The sequence below is a fragment of the Nothobranchius furzeri genome, chromosome 19 (genome assembly GCF_043380555.1).
Source record: "Nothobranchius furzeri strain GRZ-AD chromosome 19, NfurGRZ-RIMD1, whole genome shotgun sequence".
Taxonomy (NCBI): Eukaryota; Metazoa; Chordata; class Actinopteri; order Cyprinodontiformes; family Nothobranchiidae; genus Nothobranchius; species Nothobranchius furzeri.
Window position 1 is genome coordinate 11,708,887 of NC_091759.1, and position 12,352 is coordinate 11,721,238.

Genomic DNA, 12,352 nt, shown 5'->3' on the forward strand with positions numbered 1-12,352 from the left:
TGGTCATTTTGTGTCCCATTAGACCTCTTTTGTTTTTCTACTTGTTGAATTATTTCAGGCCTCATTTAGAATCACATTCCTTGTTGCATGTGTGAAATTCTGAGTGTTTTAGAATAGCCCATGATTATCATTATTTTACTCTTGCTAATTTCCTTAAATCATTTTGCCCGTCTTCATTTTTGTTGTGTTACTGTTTAAGTCAGTAGAAAGGTCTTTTCATGTCTAGATCCTCTTCAGCTAGCAGACCTTACTTTCCTGGTTCTTTACCTCCAGTGGAGGAAGACCGGTAACCCTCGGCAGGCAGCAGGATACAAATAGTGTGACCCCTGAAAGCTCCTCTCTTGGTCATCAGTCAAAAAGGCCTTGACATGGACGTAATTTTCACTTTAGAAGTGGGGGGGGGGGGGGGGGGGACACAGGGGGTGGGGGTGGGGGTATCTTTACAGTATGCTCTAATAGGAAACAGGCTTCAACACAAACGGTTGTTTTCCGCTTGGTCCTAGAGCTCAACCAGTGTCGATTTAATATAGCGTAATATTGTTTTTGGATGGTAAAAAGTGCAGGGGTCAAAACTTGACTTTGGAAAAAGTGGGGGGGGGGACTTGTCCCCCCCCCCCCCCCCCCCCAAAAAAAAAATTACGTCCATGGGCCTTGAATCCTCTGAGACATTAGTTTTTATCCTTAGCTTGGCCCTTCCCATTTAGTGCCATGGTACATTCCTATTGGATCGGTATATGGAATTGTGTCAAGATCTGCGTACGTCACAAATCCTATACTAAATAAAAAAGATGTGATGCTGCATCTAGTCTGACTGTGTAAAGAACACACTCTGGCATACTTTCTGCACTAGACAGATAAACAATGCAGGCATGACCTAAGCCATGTCCCAGATCAAATAAATGATCCAACAGTGGGACTTTTTTTTTTATTTAGCGTTGCTTTCCTGTTTCAGATCATATCCTTTTAGTTTCCACTTCTGATTTTTGGGCTTTCTTGCCATTTTTTTTAAAAACATCATTGTGACCCACTGCTTAACCCTGGTGCATTTTTCTGCCATCACAAAGGACGGCCTCATGTTATATTGTGCAGACTAGAGAGGAGGCACACCACATAGCCCAAGATTTCAGAGAGTCAGACTGCACGACATCTCACTGTAGTGTCTAGGACACACCAACATCATAAGCATACATCTTTGAAAAGTGTACGTCACTAAAAGACAGATACCCAAGAAGACAATGATAAATGGCTAGACAGAAAAAAGCTAGTGTTAACACATCTTTTATTGGACTTTGAAACAAAAACTTCAAAAAGTAGTTATCCAAATTTTCTTGCGTGTACTTAATGAGATTCATTTTGATTCGGACATGCAAGGTTTGAGTGTGAAGCAGCTGGGATGAGAATCAGCTCCTCTAAATCTGAGACCATGGTCTTGATACGGAAAAGGGTAGAAAGCCTTCTCTGGGTCAGGGATGAGGTCCTGCCCCAAGTGGAGGAGTTTAGGTATCTCGGGGTCTTGTTCACGAGTGAGGGAAAACTGGAGCGTGAGATCGATAGGCGGATTGGTGCTGCATCTGCAGTGATGCGGGCGTTGTACCGGTCTGTCGTGGTGAAGAGAGAGCTGAGTCAGAAGGCGAAGCTCTCGATTTACCGGTCGATCTACGTTCCTACCCTCACCTATGGTCATGAGCTTTGGGTAGTGACCGAAAGAACGAGATCGCGGATACATGCGACCAAAATGAGTTTTCTCCGTAGAGTGGCTGGGCTCTTCCTTAGAGATAGGGTGAGAAGCTCGGTCATCCGGCAGGGGTTCAGAGTAGACCCGCTGCTCCTCCACATCAAGAGGAACCAGTTGAGATGGCTCGGGCATCTGGTCAGGATGCCTCCCTGATGATGTTTTCTGGGCCTGTCCAACCGGGAGGAGACCTAAAGGTAGACCCAGGACACGGTGGAGGGATTATGTCTCACCTGGCCAGGGAACGCCTTGGGATTCCCCCGGAGGAGCTGACCCAAGTGGCTGGGGAGAGGGAAGTCTGGGCCTCTCGACATAGGCTGCTGCCCCCGCGACCCGACTCGGGAGGAAGAAAATGGATGGATGGATGTAAGGTTGTGTTATGAGTTTACACTGACATGTTTCAACTGGCGACCGAGGTCTTCATCAGAAGCCTTCATTGTTGCTTATGTTGATACTGCTAATGTTGCACTGTATGCTTCACTCTCTAGGTGTACTTTCATTGGTTGATTGCAGACCAGTGGTAGACATCCAGATACTACTTGAAGACTGTGGATAGATTTAGTCGTGAGAATGTGCTATAGTTTGGCAGTGGGCCAGTCACAGTGGACTTCCACAGACCTGCGAATGACCCTCCCATTTGATGTTTTTCACCAATATTTGTCCACGACAGCTAAAAATCACAGTATGAAATTAAAAATGTGGGTCACGTGAGCTGAAAGTTGTTCGCAACACATATCGTCAAACAAATTAGGAAAGCTCTTTCCAGTTTTGTATGAACACTGCACTCCGCATCCGATTAAATGATTCAAGTCTCCAAAACAGAGATTAAGACTAAAGGTGGGGAAATGGTTTCAAGACAAAGCAAGTATTCCTGCAGCTGCAATGTGGAAAGTTTCTCAAGCCTTTTTAGCATTTCCATCCGACTCATTTTAGATGTTCTTCACGTTGCCGAGCCCATCCCTGGCAAGCTGTAATATCTGCTCGGGATTCTCAACGGAGATCTCGGGGCTGGTGTTAATTTAAGGTGAGCTCTGCCTTTGGAATTACAATGAGAATGAAGGGGGCTGTAAAAAAATTAAAAATGAATGAGATTAAAGGTGAGGAATCACACTTTGGCCTGATAGCAGCGCAGGGCGGATTGAAAGCCGTCGTGCCTTCAGAGTGAATGTGTGTGTCTCTTTAATGATGTGTTCAGTGTATGAGTGTGCATGTCTAAATATTCATATGGAGTGTGTGGGTTCAGTCTTGTGTCTCAGCAAATGTATCAACCACTAAAAATATGAATGTTTCTTCTGAAAACACTTTTTGTGCAAGGTGCTGCGTTTGAGTCTATTGGGAAATCAGGTAAATGTGAGTACTGCACTTAAAACTTTTTTTCTTTTTGATTCTCAATGATGAATTCTGCTTGAGTTTCAATCCTTGGTGAAAATTTTTGCAATTCGTTTAGGGATGACGTGTGTTTCATGTAACGTTTTCATATCAATATTAATCCAGCAACACAAGAATGTTTCTAAAATGACTCAAAACATCTTTGAGGGTTCTCAGAGTCTCAAAGACTTGCTGACCACAAAATGGCGCATTTCGGAGGCATCCCAGAAGTTTAGTGTCTGTTCTGCTAAATTTAGGCTTCAAGTCTATTTCTTACTTCTGGAACGTGTCAAGCTCAGATCAGGCCAGACAGGAGGTCAAGCATGTAAGCTGTGTAAGACTTTCAAAATAAAAGACACAGAAGTGTTACGTGTGATTTCAAATGACAATTAGCATATTTAAATGAGCATATTTACAGTTTTGTGTCAAAACATTGCCAAAACTGCAGCCCAGTGAGACTCGGACTTGAGCTGAAGTATGTAGAATGTGGTTGAAATTGTGAGAAATTTGACCGTCTGTCTTACCTCTGAACCTGATTAAGGTGCAGTGACATGCTAGCGTGGCTTTTTCTTCCTTTAAGGAGCCTTTGAAAACTATGACAGCAAGCTAACAGCAAGACAGCAACAACCACACTTCCTGTAATGCTGGAGAAATATGACAGTAATAAGTGTAGTAAGCGCTCAATACCGTAAAACACTCAAGAGTGACAACACCAAATATGACAATGTATTTATCTACTTATCAACTTCCTGTGTATGACTCATCATCACTTGTCATCTAGAATCTTCTGGCGCTGATCCGTAACTGACCATAAAACTCATTGAACGGCAATAAAAATGTAATTTTTTCCTTAGAAAAATGGGCTGTTGTACACAAATTTGACCATTGGGTGTCATTCTTGCATATTGCACCTTTAATGAAAACTGATAATTCTGTCCTAACTCTGTTTTCATCTATTACGCAGACAATGTGACCCATAAACTCTCCTCAATCAATGAGATGACCTTGAAGAGTCGAAGTTTGATCCATATCAGAGTTCATTGGTAATCCAAACCCTAAAGACAAAGCTTCTCAGATTCACTCTGTGTCTTTTGAACCATTTACCTAATTCCTACTAATGATCCTCCTCCTTCATGGGAAACATCACTATTCTTCAGAAAAAGTAAGGCCCCTCTCTCTTCAGCCCCCCCAGTGAGACCTTTCTTCAGCAGCTACCTCCAGCCGTACTCTGCAGCTCCCAGGTGTGAACAAGTGTAAGTGTGTGAATGTAAATCCGGGGTGTTGTTGAGAAACAGAACACGTGCTTGGATAAGCTTCTCCTCATGTATAAAAGCCTGAGGACAGAAAAAAAGCGAGTAGTCCCACGAGAAATCTCTGTGCCGCTTTACCAACTAAACTCTGGGGATTTACAGCAGCTCACGTATCTCCTGAAATGTTAAACACAAACATCAAGTCGGGTCTGCAGTCAATGTTTCCATCTGGAATTCCTTCATTTGGAAATGAAGGAGCGTCAATACATCACTGGTCAATTCAGGAAACAATATTGGGTAAAAGAAAACGTTAGGTGTCATGTCTGTATTTTAACAGATGTTGACTGATAATGTAACAAAGGCCACTTTTGCATTTAAAAAAATTTTAATGGAAATTTTAATTAAAGGCCTCATACTTCCCCTCTCAGATGGACATGCCTGCACTTCCCAGGGCATAAAGTAGAAGCTAAACATTGGCTACCTTTGGCAGTACCTGCCTTCCTGTTATTTGCACTACTTGTAGCTGTTCGGTGTTTGTGGCTCGCTAAAATTGAATAAATTTCTCTGTACTAGGATGTCTCTGAGTTATTGTAGCACATAAGCACGCTAAAACACACATTTTCTGTTGTTCCACCTAGCTTTTAGGGAACCATTTGAGTTCGCACGCCGTTTATTTGGTGTTGAACAGTTTGCTCGTCCAGTTAGCTTAGCCTCAGCACGGCAATGGCTACTTCTGTCTCTGCTTCTCCGTCTCCTATCTCTTGCTCTCTGTGTCAGATGTTTAGTTACTCCTCTGCCTCCTTTAGTGATAATGGTACGTGTAATAAATGTAGCATTTTTGTAGCTTTGGAGGCGAGGGTGTCCAGGGGCGCAGATAGGATTTTCAAACTGGGGGGGACAAAGTTCCAATGTACCCGCCCCCAAATACACGCACGCACGCACACACACACACACACACGTACACATACACAAACTATTGCAAGCACCTTAACTAGAGCTCAGTCAGTTTGTGTAATTTCATCCAATGTTTTACATAAAAACTAACACTTTCATATACGTGTTTGAAGCCAGTATGCAACTAAGCTCTGCCTGATCAACACTATAAATGATAAATGATCCGCACTTGTATAGCGCCTCTCAGAGTAAGGACTCCAAAGCTCTTTACACTACAGCACATATGTCAGACTCAAGGCCCGCGGGCCAGATGCTGCCCGCGGAGCATTTTTATGTGGCCTGCGAGATAAATATCAAAAATATATTAAAACTGGCCTGCGGGCCGATTTTACCGCAAAGACTTCAACTCCCATGATGCTTTGCGGCGTCAGCGTGGAGCCGACGCGCCCCCTCCTTTGTGTTTTTTCCAGCGCCTGCTGCCGGTGTCTGCAGTTCCGCTGTCTCGGACAAACTACACTCCTCTCACTCAGCGCCGAGTTCACTCAGCTATTTTCTGACGTTGAAGCCCAGAAACGGAGATTCTAGCCGCTCAGTAATGTGTTCACGACTGAAAGAGAAAGTTTTCCAGCTAACGTCCAGACCATGGACGTCACTAGGATTGAGATATAGGGGGGGCTTAGCCCCAGGAGCTTGACCTCGAACGTTTTTTTGTCACACCCTGCAAAAACTTTGTCAATTAATTCATTATCTGAAGAAAATCTAACAAAACCTATTATTTTATCACTTTCCTTTCCTACTTTTGTGCATTTTCTCTCTTCTTTTTATAAAAAATAACACTTAATCAGTTAATTAGTGGGGTCTATGTTGAAGAAAGATTTTATGTAAGTCCATTAAAAATTTGATATGTTATATTTCCAAATAAAGCTATTCATTTCAGTCTACTGCACTTAGGGGGAAATGTTGTAGTCATTTATTTAATTTGTTTAATTGCAACTTGTTTAATTATAAATGTTACTGAAATGTGACAATAAAGAACAAATGAATAATTGTCAAACTTTTATTCTGCCAAATGAGTGTGCAGTTGACAGTTTTAATATATGAATAACACTGCTATGATATGGAATAAAGGAGTATATAATTAACTATTACAAGACAAAATAACAGTATATATGAAAATATCCAGCAAGTAGTAGAACTTATAATACAGAAAGTCAACTATACAGATACAACTTGACATAAGGTTGCAGGTCACATGATAATTATAGTTTTTTTTTTCTCAAGGTATCTTACCTGTTCACTCCTAAATAGAAAACTGTTCAATTTTGCTTGGGAACTTTGTGCTCAGGTAAATGCTCATAACGATGCGCTCGCCCCTGTTTTCGCTGTAGATCACTGACCTTGACCATGCAGATCTCCTCAGCATCAACCACCTGGTCTCTCTCCTGTTCCTCACTCACTCTCTTAAAAAATCTTAGTATATCCATCTAGCCAACACATTGAAAAACATATTCAATTTCTAATGCCAAGACAAATGCTACTAAGCCATTTAGTTTTCACTCACAATAATTGAAACAGCCATTGGTGGATAGATGGTACAGAATATGGACAACTGTTAGCCTAATATAGCCCATGTTTGGTTGCTCATGATGATGGCATTTTCCATAACGTCACATCAAGCTGCCAAAATTTATGTTAAAGTTAGATGAGTACAATATCTCCTTTCTTTCCCATAGGTAAACATAAGAAATATTAAGCAACTGACAACCCACATGGAAAGAATTCATATAAACATATAGGTTTTAATATATGTTTTGATGTAGCTTTTGAATATATGTGACATATATAAAACTGGCTGTTTACTATATTATAGATACATATATGTATCTATAATATAATATATATATTATAGAAAAAATATATAATATAGAAAAATGGTCAATAATATACACATTCGGCCATATTCTGATTCAGGTTTTTAGTGTGGAGTGATTTTTGTGCCACCAACTGGAGCGTGCAGTGATCAATCTGCAAGAGCACAACCTGCTCTGCAGTCATATGCAGCCCTCTCTCTGCATGCTGAACTCCGTCTCTGCCTGCACAAATCTCCCTGTTGTTGCTCAATTTGCAATTTACAAAGCAATGTAGCCTCTCCATCAGCCAATCAGACAGCTCTCCATTATGCAATCAAAGCATGTCCAGGAAATACTGCCAGGAAAATTGCACTTTTTTCAGATAAAGAGGACTTTATATAATTATATTTAATTAGGTTGATTAACCTTCCTCTTTTCCTGGGACATTTCCACTGTTCACTTCCTTTTACACATCAAGGAATCATTTGTCTGACCAAACAGAGAAGAAACACTTTATATGTTGAAATTAAAAGTCCTCTTTAACTGAAAATAGTGCAATTTAACAGTTTTAGGAATGGGCAATGTGTCTTTTCTGGAAGTCAAATATGGTCACCCTAATCATGACACATGAATTACAACAAAGTATCTTGCAGGCAGTGGATGGTGACTGGTAGCTAACCAGCAGCAGAAAGCAGTTCAATAAGCTGTTAAATTTGTGTTTTTCTGTAAAGCAGTATTTCCTGGACATGCTTTGATTGGATAAAACAGAGCTGTCTGTGATTGACAGTTGGAGAGGCTACTTGTTGAGGAGAGCAGGGAGAGATTTGCATCGCAGAGACAGAGTTGAGCCCACAGAGGGCTGCAGCTCCTGCACACAAGCGCAGAGCAGTTTCTGTTTGTGCAGACTCATTACTGTACGCTCAAGTTGGTGGCACTAAGTCACTCAATGAACTGGCTGGCTCGTTAATCACGTCACTTCAGGGGAGTTTTCCGACCATTTAACTATGGCGCGGCTTTTCATTATGGTTTGCGGCATGTAAACATGCTAGCGGAGTTAGCATTAGCATGTCGGTGCGGTAACATTTTCCTCTCTCGTCTGAACTATAACCTTGAAATATTAACGGTGTGCTGCTGTTGCTGTCTTACCCTAATGTGATGTTGAGTGACTTACAAGAGCGCTGAGCAGGGTTTGCTCATCAATATAAAGGTTTTACTGTATAACCCCTGCCCCTGACTTGTCAACAAAGCTGCCGGGCTTAAGGGGAGGAAGTCCTTTCTTGATACTTCCTGTGTGCGATGGTGTAGTTCTATATTCATTAATTATTATTTCTGTTTCAGACTAAAAAAAAACTCATGTACCAACTACACGTGTCGTGATTGTGTTGAGCATGTAGATGTGAACAAATAAAAAAAAGTTAACTGAAAAAATAAAATAAACCAAAATGATAGGGGGGCTTGTGATTATTTTAGGGGGGCTGAAGCCCCCCCTAAAACGGACCTAACGACGTCAGCGGTCCAGACAGAGCCGATATAACTCCAGCGAACAGTGACACGCTCACACCAGCATGACTCTGTGGTCGCTGTCGTTGTGTTTCCTCCCCGACACACAACAACGTGGTCAAGCTGCGCAGACATGTTCATCAGCACAAACCTATGTGAGCACCTGTTGTCATCTAATGTTGTCATTATTATGATGAAGATGAACAAAACAACAGGAGTCTCCTCCTCAGCTCAGATCAACCCCATGATGCAGGTATCTGGCTGGAACAGGTGAGCATCACAGTGAACCAGTGGAGCAAACTGAGCTTTAAATATGTTGGTTTTATGCTCTTTTTCTGCTCCAAAACATGAAAGTTAACAGGTGAGATGTTGCATTTTCATTTAAGATAAAATGATATTTTTATTTTGTTGTTGGCCCGTGAGAAAAGATTTAACCTACAGTAAACAGGAAGTGGAAAGGCTGCAGATAGATGAATAGAATAGAAAATCCCTTTATTGTTCCTCAGTGGGGAAAGCTAGATGTCACAGCAGCGATGACACGTATTACAGGAGAAAAAAAGGAGAATAAAAAATAAGAAAAATGAATAATCAAGAAAACATAAATCCTGAATAGATTTTAAAAATGCAGATTATACCACAAGTAATGAATACCACTGATGCCTTTTATTTAAAACTGACTTGCTCATGTGTAATTTGGTTATTCCACATTCAGTGTTAATGCAGAAATAAGTTTGTTTCCAAACTAAAATGTTCAAAATTGCATATATGTTGATAAAGAAAATGTGCAAATTTGCCGTCACTTTTTCAAAAAATATTAAGTTTGGCCCTCGACTCCGTCCCAGAGTTTCATTTCGGCCCCGTGTGAGTTTGAGTTTGACACCCCTGCACTACAGTGTATCATTCATCCATTCACACACATTCATACACTGATGGTGATAAGCTACAATGTAGCCACAGCTACCCTGGGGCGCACTGACAGAGGCGCCCCACTATTTAATTCAGTCATTTGTTGTTCTCCCAATCAATTACTAACCAAAACCTCATGCTTTATGCAAAACATTAAAGGATTTTCAGCATACCAATCTTTACAGAAAACATAAAAGCCCTAAAAAACTGCACATAAAATATATTTAATAAACGATATTCACTTATCACAGAGCAGTGGTTCCCAAACTTTTCAGCCTGACCAACAGATGTTCCTTCTTATTTTTACGTTATTTATAAATTTTCATTATATTTGGAAAGTTTTAATTTATATATAAATATATAAATCTCTTTTAAAATTTTATATTTTACTTTTTTTATGATTATGTGGCACACTTTGACTTCCATATCTAACGCGTCGACATCTGCCTCTTTTTTACGGCTTTTTTTTTAACATTGCCGCTATGTCTGGCACGTTAGCGGTGTTTTACCATCATTTCTACATACATCACGTCCCAGAGAAGGTTAAACCAACACCAAACCCAACGTTTGGAGCTTGTAAACTCCACACACCTCTCGTGCAGCACCAGCTGTCTGATGCTGCAGCAGCGTCAATCTTCCCGGCTGGATGAGTGAATTTCTTCATCAGAGTCAATATTCTGCTTCATAATCAGAGTCAGTCATTACCAGACAAAGTGATCAGTCAACAAAGACCAGACCTGCCGGCTATTATACGTTTTATCTAATATTTGCGTTCTTCATGCTGCGCGCATCTCCTCTCCCCGACTGGGAGCCTCTCGGCGGGAGGCGATTTTCAAACTCTAAAAACTCCCAAACTTTGCTCAGCCTGAAGGTTACACATCTCCACTATCTTCTGGTGTAAAGTAGTAACTTCATGAGGGATCATATTTGTAGATGAGACTTGTTAAAGTCAGCAATGAGGCGTTGGTGCTTATAACGAGTAAGTCCCAACACTGACAACAATGTACTGAATCTAGAACCAACACGCATAAACAGACAGATCGGTCCCGCCTACTTACACTATTGGTCTTTTTTAAATACGCAGTAATCGTTGCTTGCCTTTTTCGCTTCATCCTGCATCCTAGCAGCAACCACTTTGGCGCCTCTGGAGTCGGTGTTTGTTTACGTCATGCTGCATTCAATGTAATTGGAAAAAGGAGCTTCAAGTGCTTAACCTCCGATTTTGTTTTCTTTCTGGCCTTAGTGCGGGGGCCGGATCGGGGTCGATCTGAATCTGGGGGGACAGATCCCCCCCGTTCCCCACCCTATCTGCGCCTGAGGGTGTCGGAATTGGAGGCCCGGCTCCACTCTGTTGAAAAACCCGTAAACAGCCGTAGCTACTTAGCTAGCGTGGGGCTAACTAGATCAGAACCACCCCGTAGCGGTCCTCCAGCAAAACCTGAGTAGCCGGGACCTCAGGCCGGCTGGGTGACGGTACGCAGGAAGCATAGAACCCAGCCAGTGGTGCACCACCAACCCATCCACGTTTCTAAAAGATCTTCCCCGCTCAGTGACGCACCCACTGACAAGCCTACTCTGATCATTGGCAGATCCATAGTCAGAAACGTGGCATTAGAGACTCCAGCAACCATAGTTAAAGGTTTACCTGGGGCCTGAGCGGGCAACATTAAATCCTACCGGAAACTGCTGGCTACGGATAAGCGTAAATACAGTTAGATTGTTGTTCACGCTGGCGGTAACAACACCCAGTTACGCCAATCGGAGGTCACTAAAATTAATGTTGCTTCAGTGTGTAAGTTTGCTAAAACTATGTCGGACTCTGTAATTTTCTCTGGCCCCCTACCCGTTCGGACCAGTGACGACAAGGTCATTGTAGTGGGGGATTTTAATATTCATATGGGCATTGAAAATGATGGCCTCAATGTAGCCGTTAGTAATATCTTAGCCTCAATTGGTTTTACTCAAAGAATACATAGCTCCACCCACTCCTGTCATCATACATTACACCTTGTGCTGACTTATGGCATAGAGTGTGAGGAAATAACGATGTTTCCACATAATCCAGTCCTCTCGGACCACTTTCTGATAACCTTTGAGTTTTTTATAACTGAGTTCTCGAGACATGAAAGTAAATTAAACTATAGTCAGTCTTTATCCGACAACGCTGTTGCATCTTTTAAATAAACTGTTCCATTTTTACTATCTTCAGCATCTCAGAGGAACGTAGCAGAGGGTAATATTTTCATTTCTAGCCCTTCACAAATTGATGATCTAGTTCATAGTGTTACTTCTTTTTGTGTGGCGTTAGATGATGTTGCCCCTTTAAAAAAAGAGGGTAATTAAGCACAGGAAGTTGGGTCCTTGGTTTAATTCTCATTTACGAATTTTAAAACAAAACTCTAGAAAATTTGAGAGAACATGGCACTCTATACACCAGGAGGAATCCTACTTATTCTGGAAAAATAGTCTTGTGCTTTATAAAAATAAGCTTCAACAAGCTAGAACTGCATATTTTTCAATGCTAATCGAGGAGAATAAGAATAATCCTGAATTTCTTTTCAGTACAGTTGCCAAACTTACACAGAATCATAGCTCTGAACCATCTATTCCTTAAGCCCTCAGCCGCAATGACTTCATGGGATTTTTCATAAGTAAAATAAATTCTATTAGAAACAAAATCATTAGCATACCTAATGCAATTTCTTCTTCCTCAGTAAGTGAGGCAGCATCAGAGGTGATTGTAGAACCTCATCTGTGCTTGAACCGTTTTGATCCAGTTGAGCTTTCAGATTGATCAAAAATATTAGCTTCATCTAAACCTTCAACTTGCATTTTAGATCCAATCCCAACCA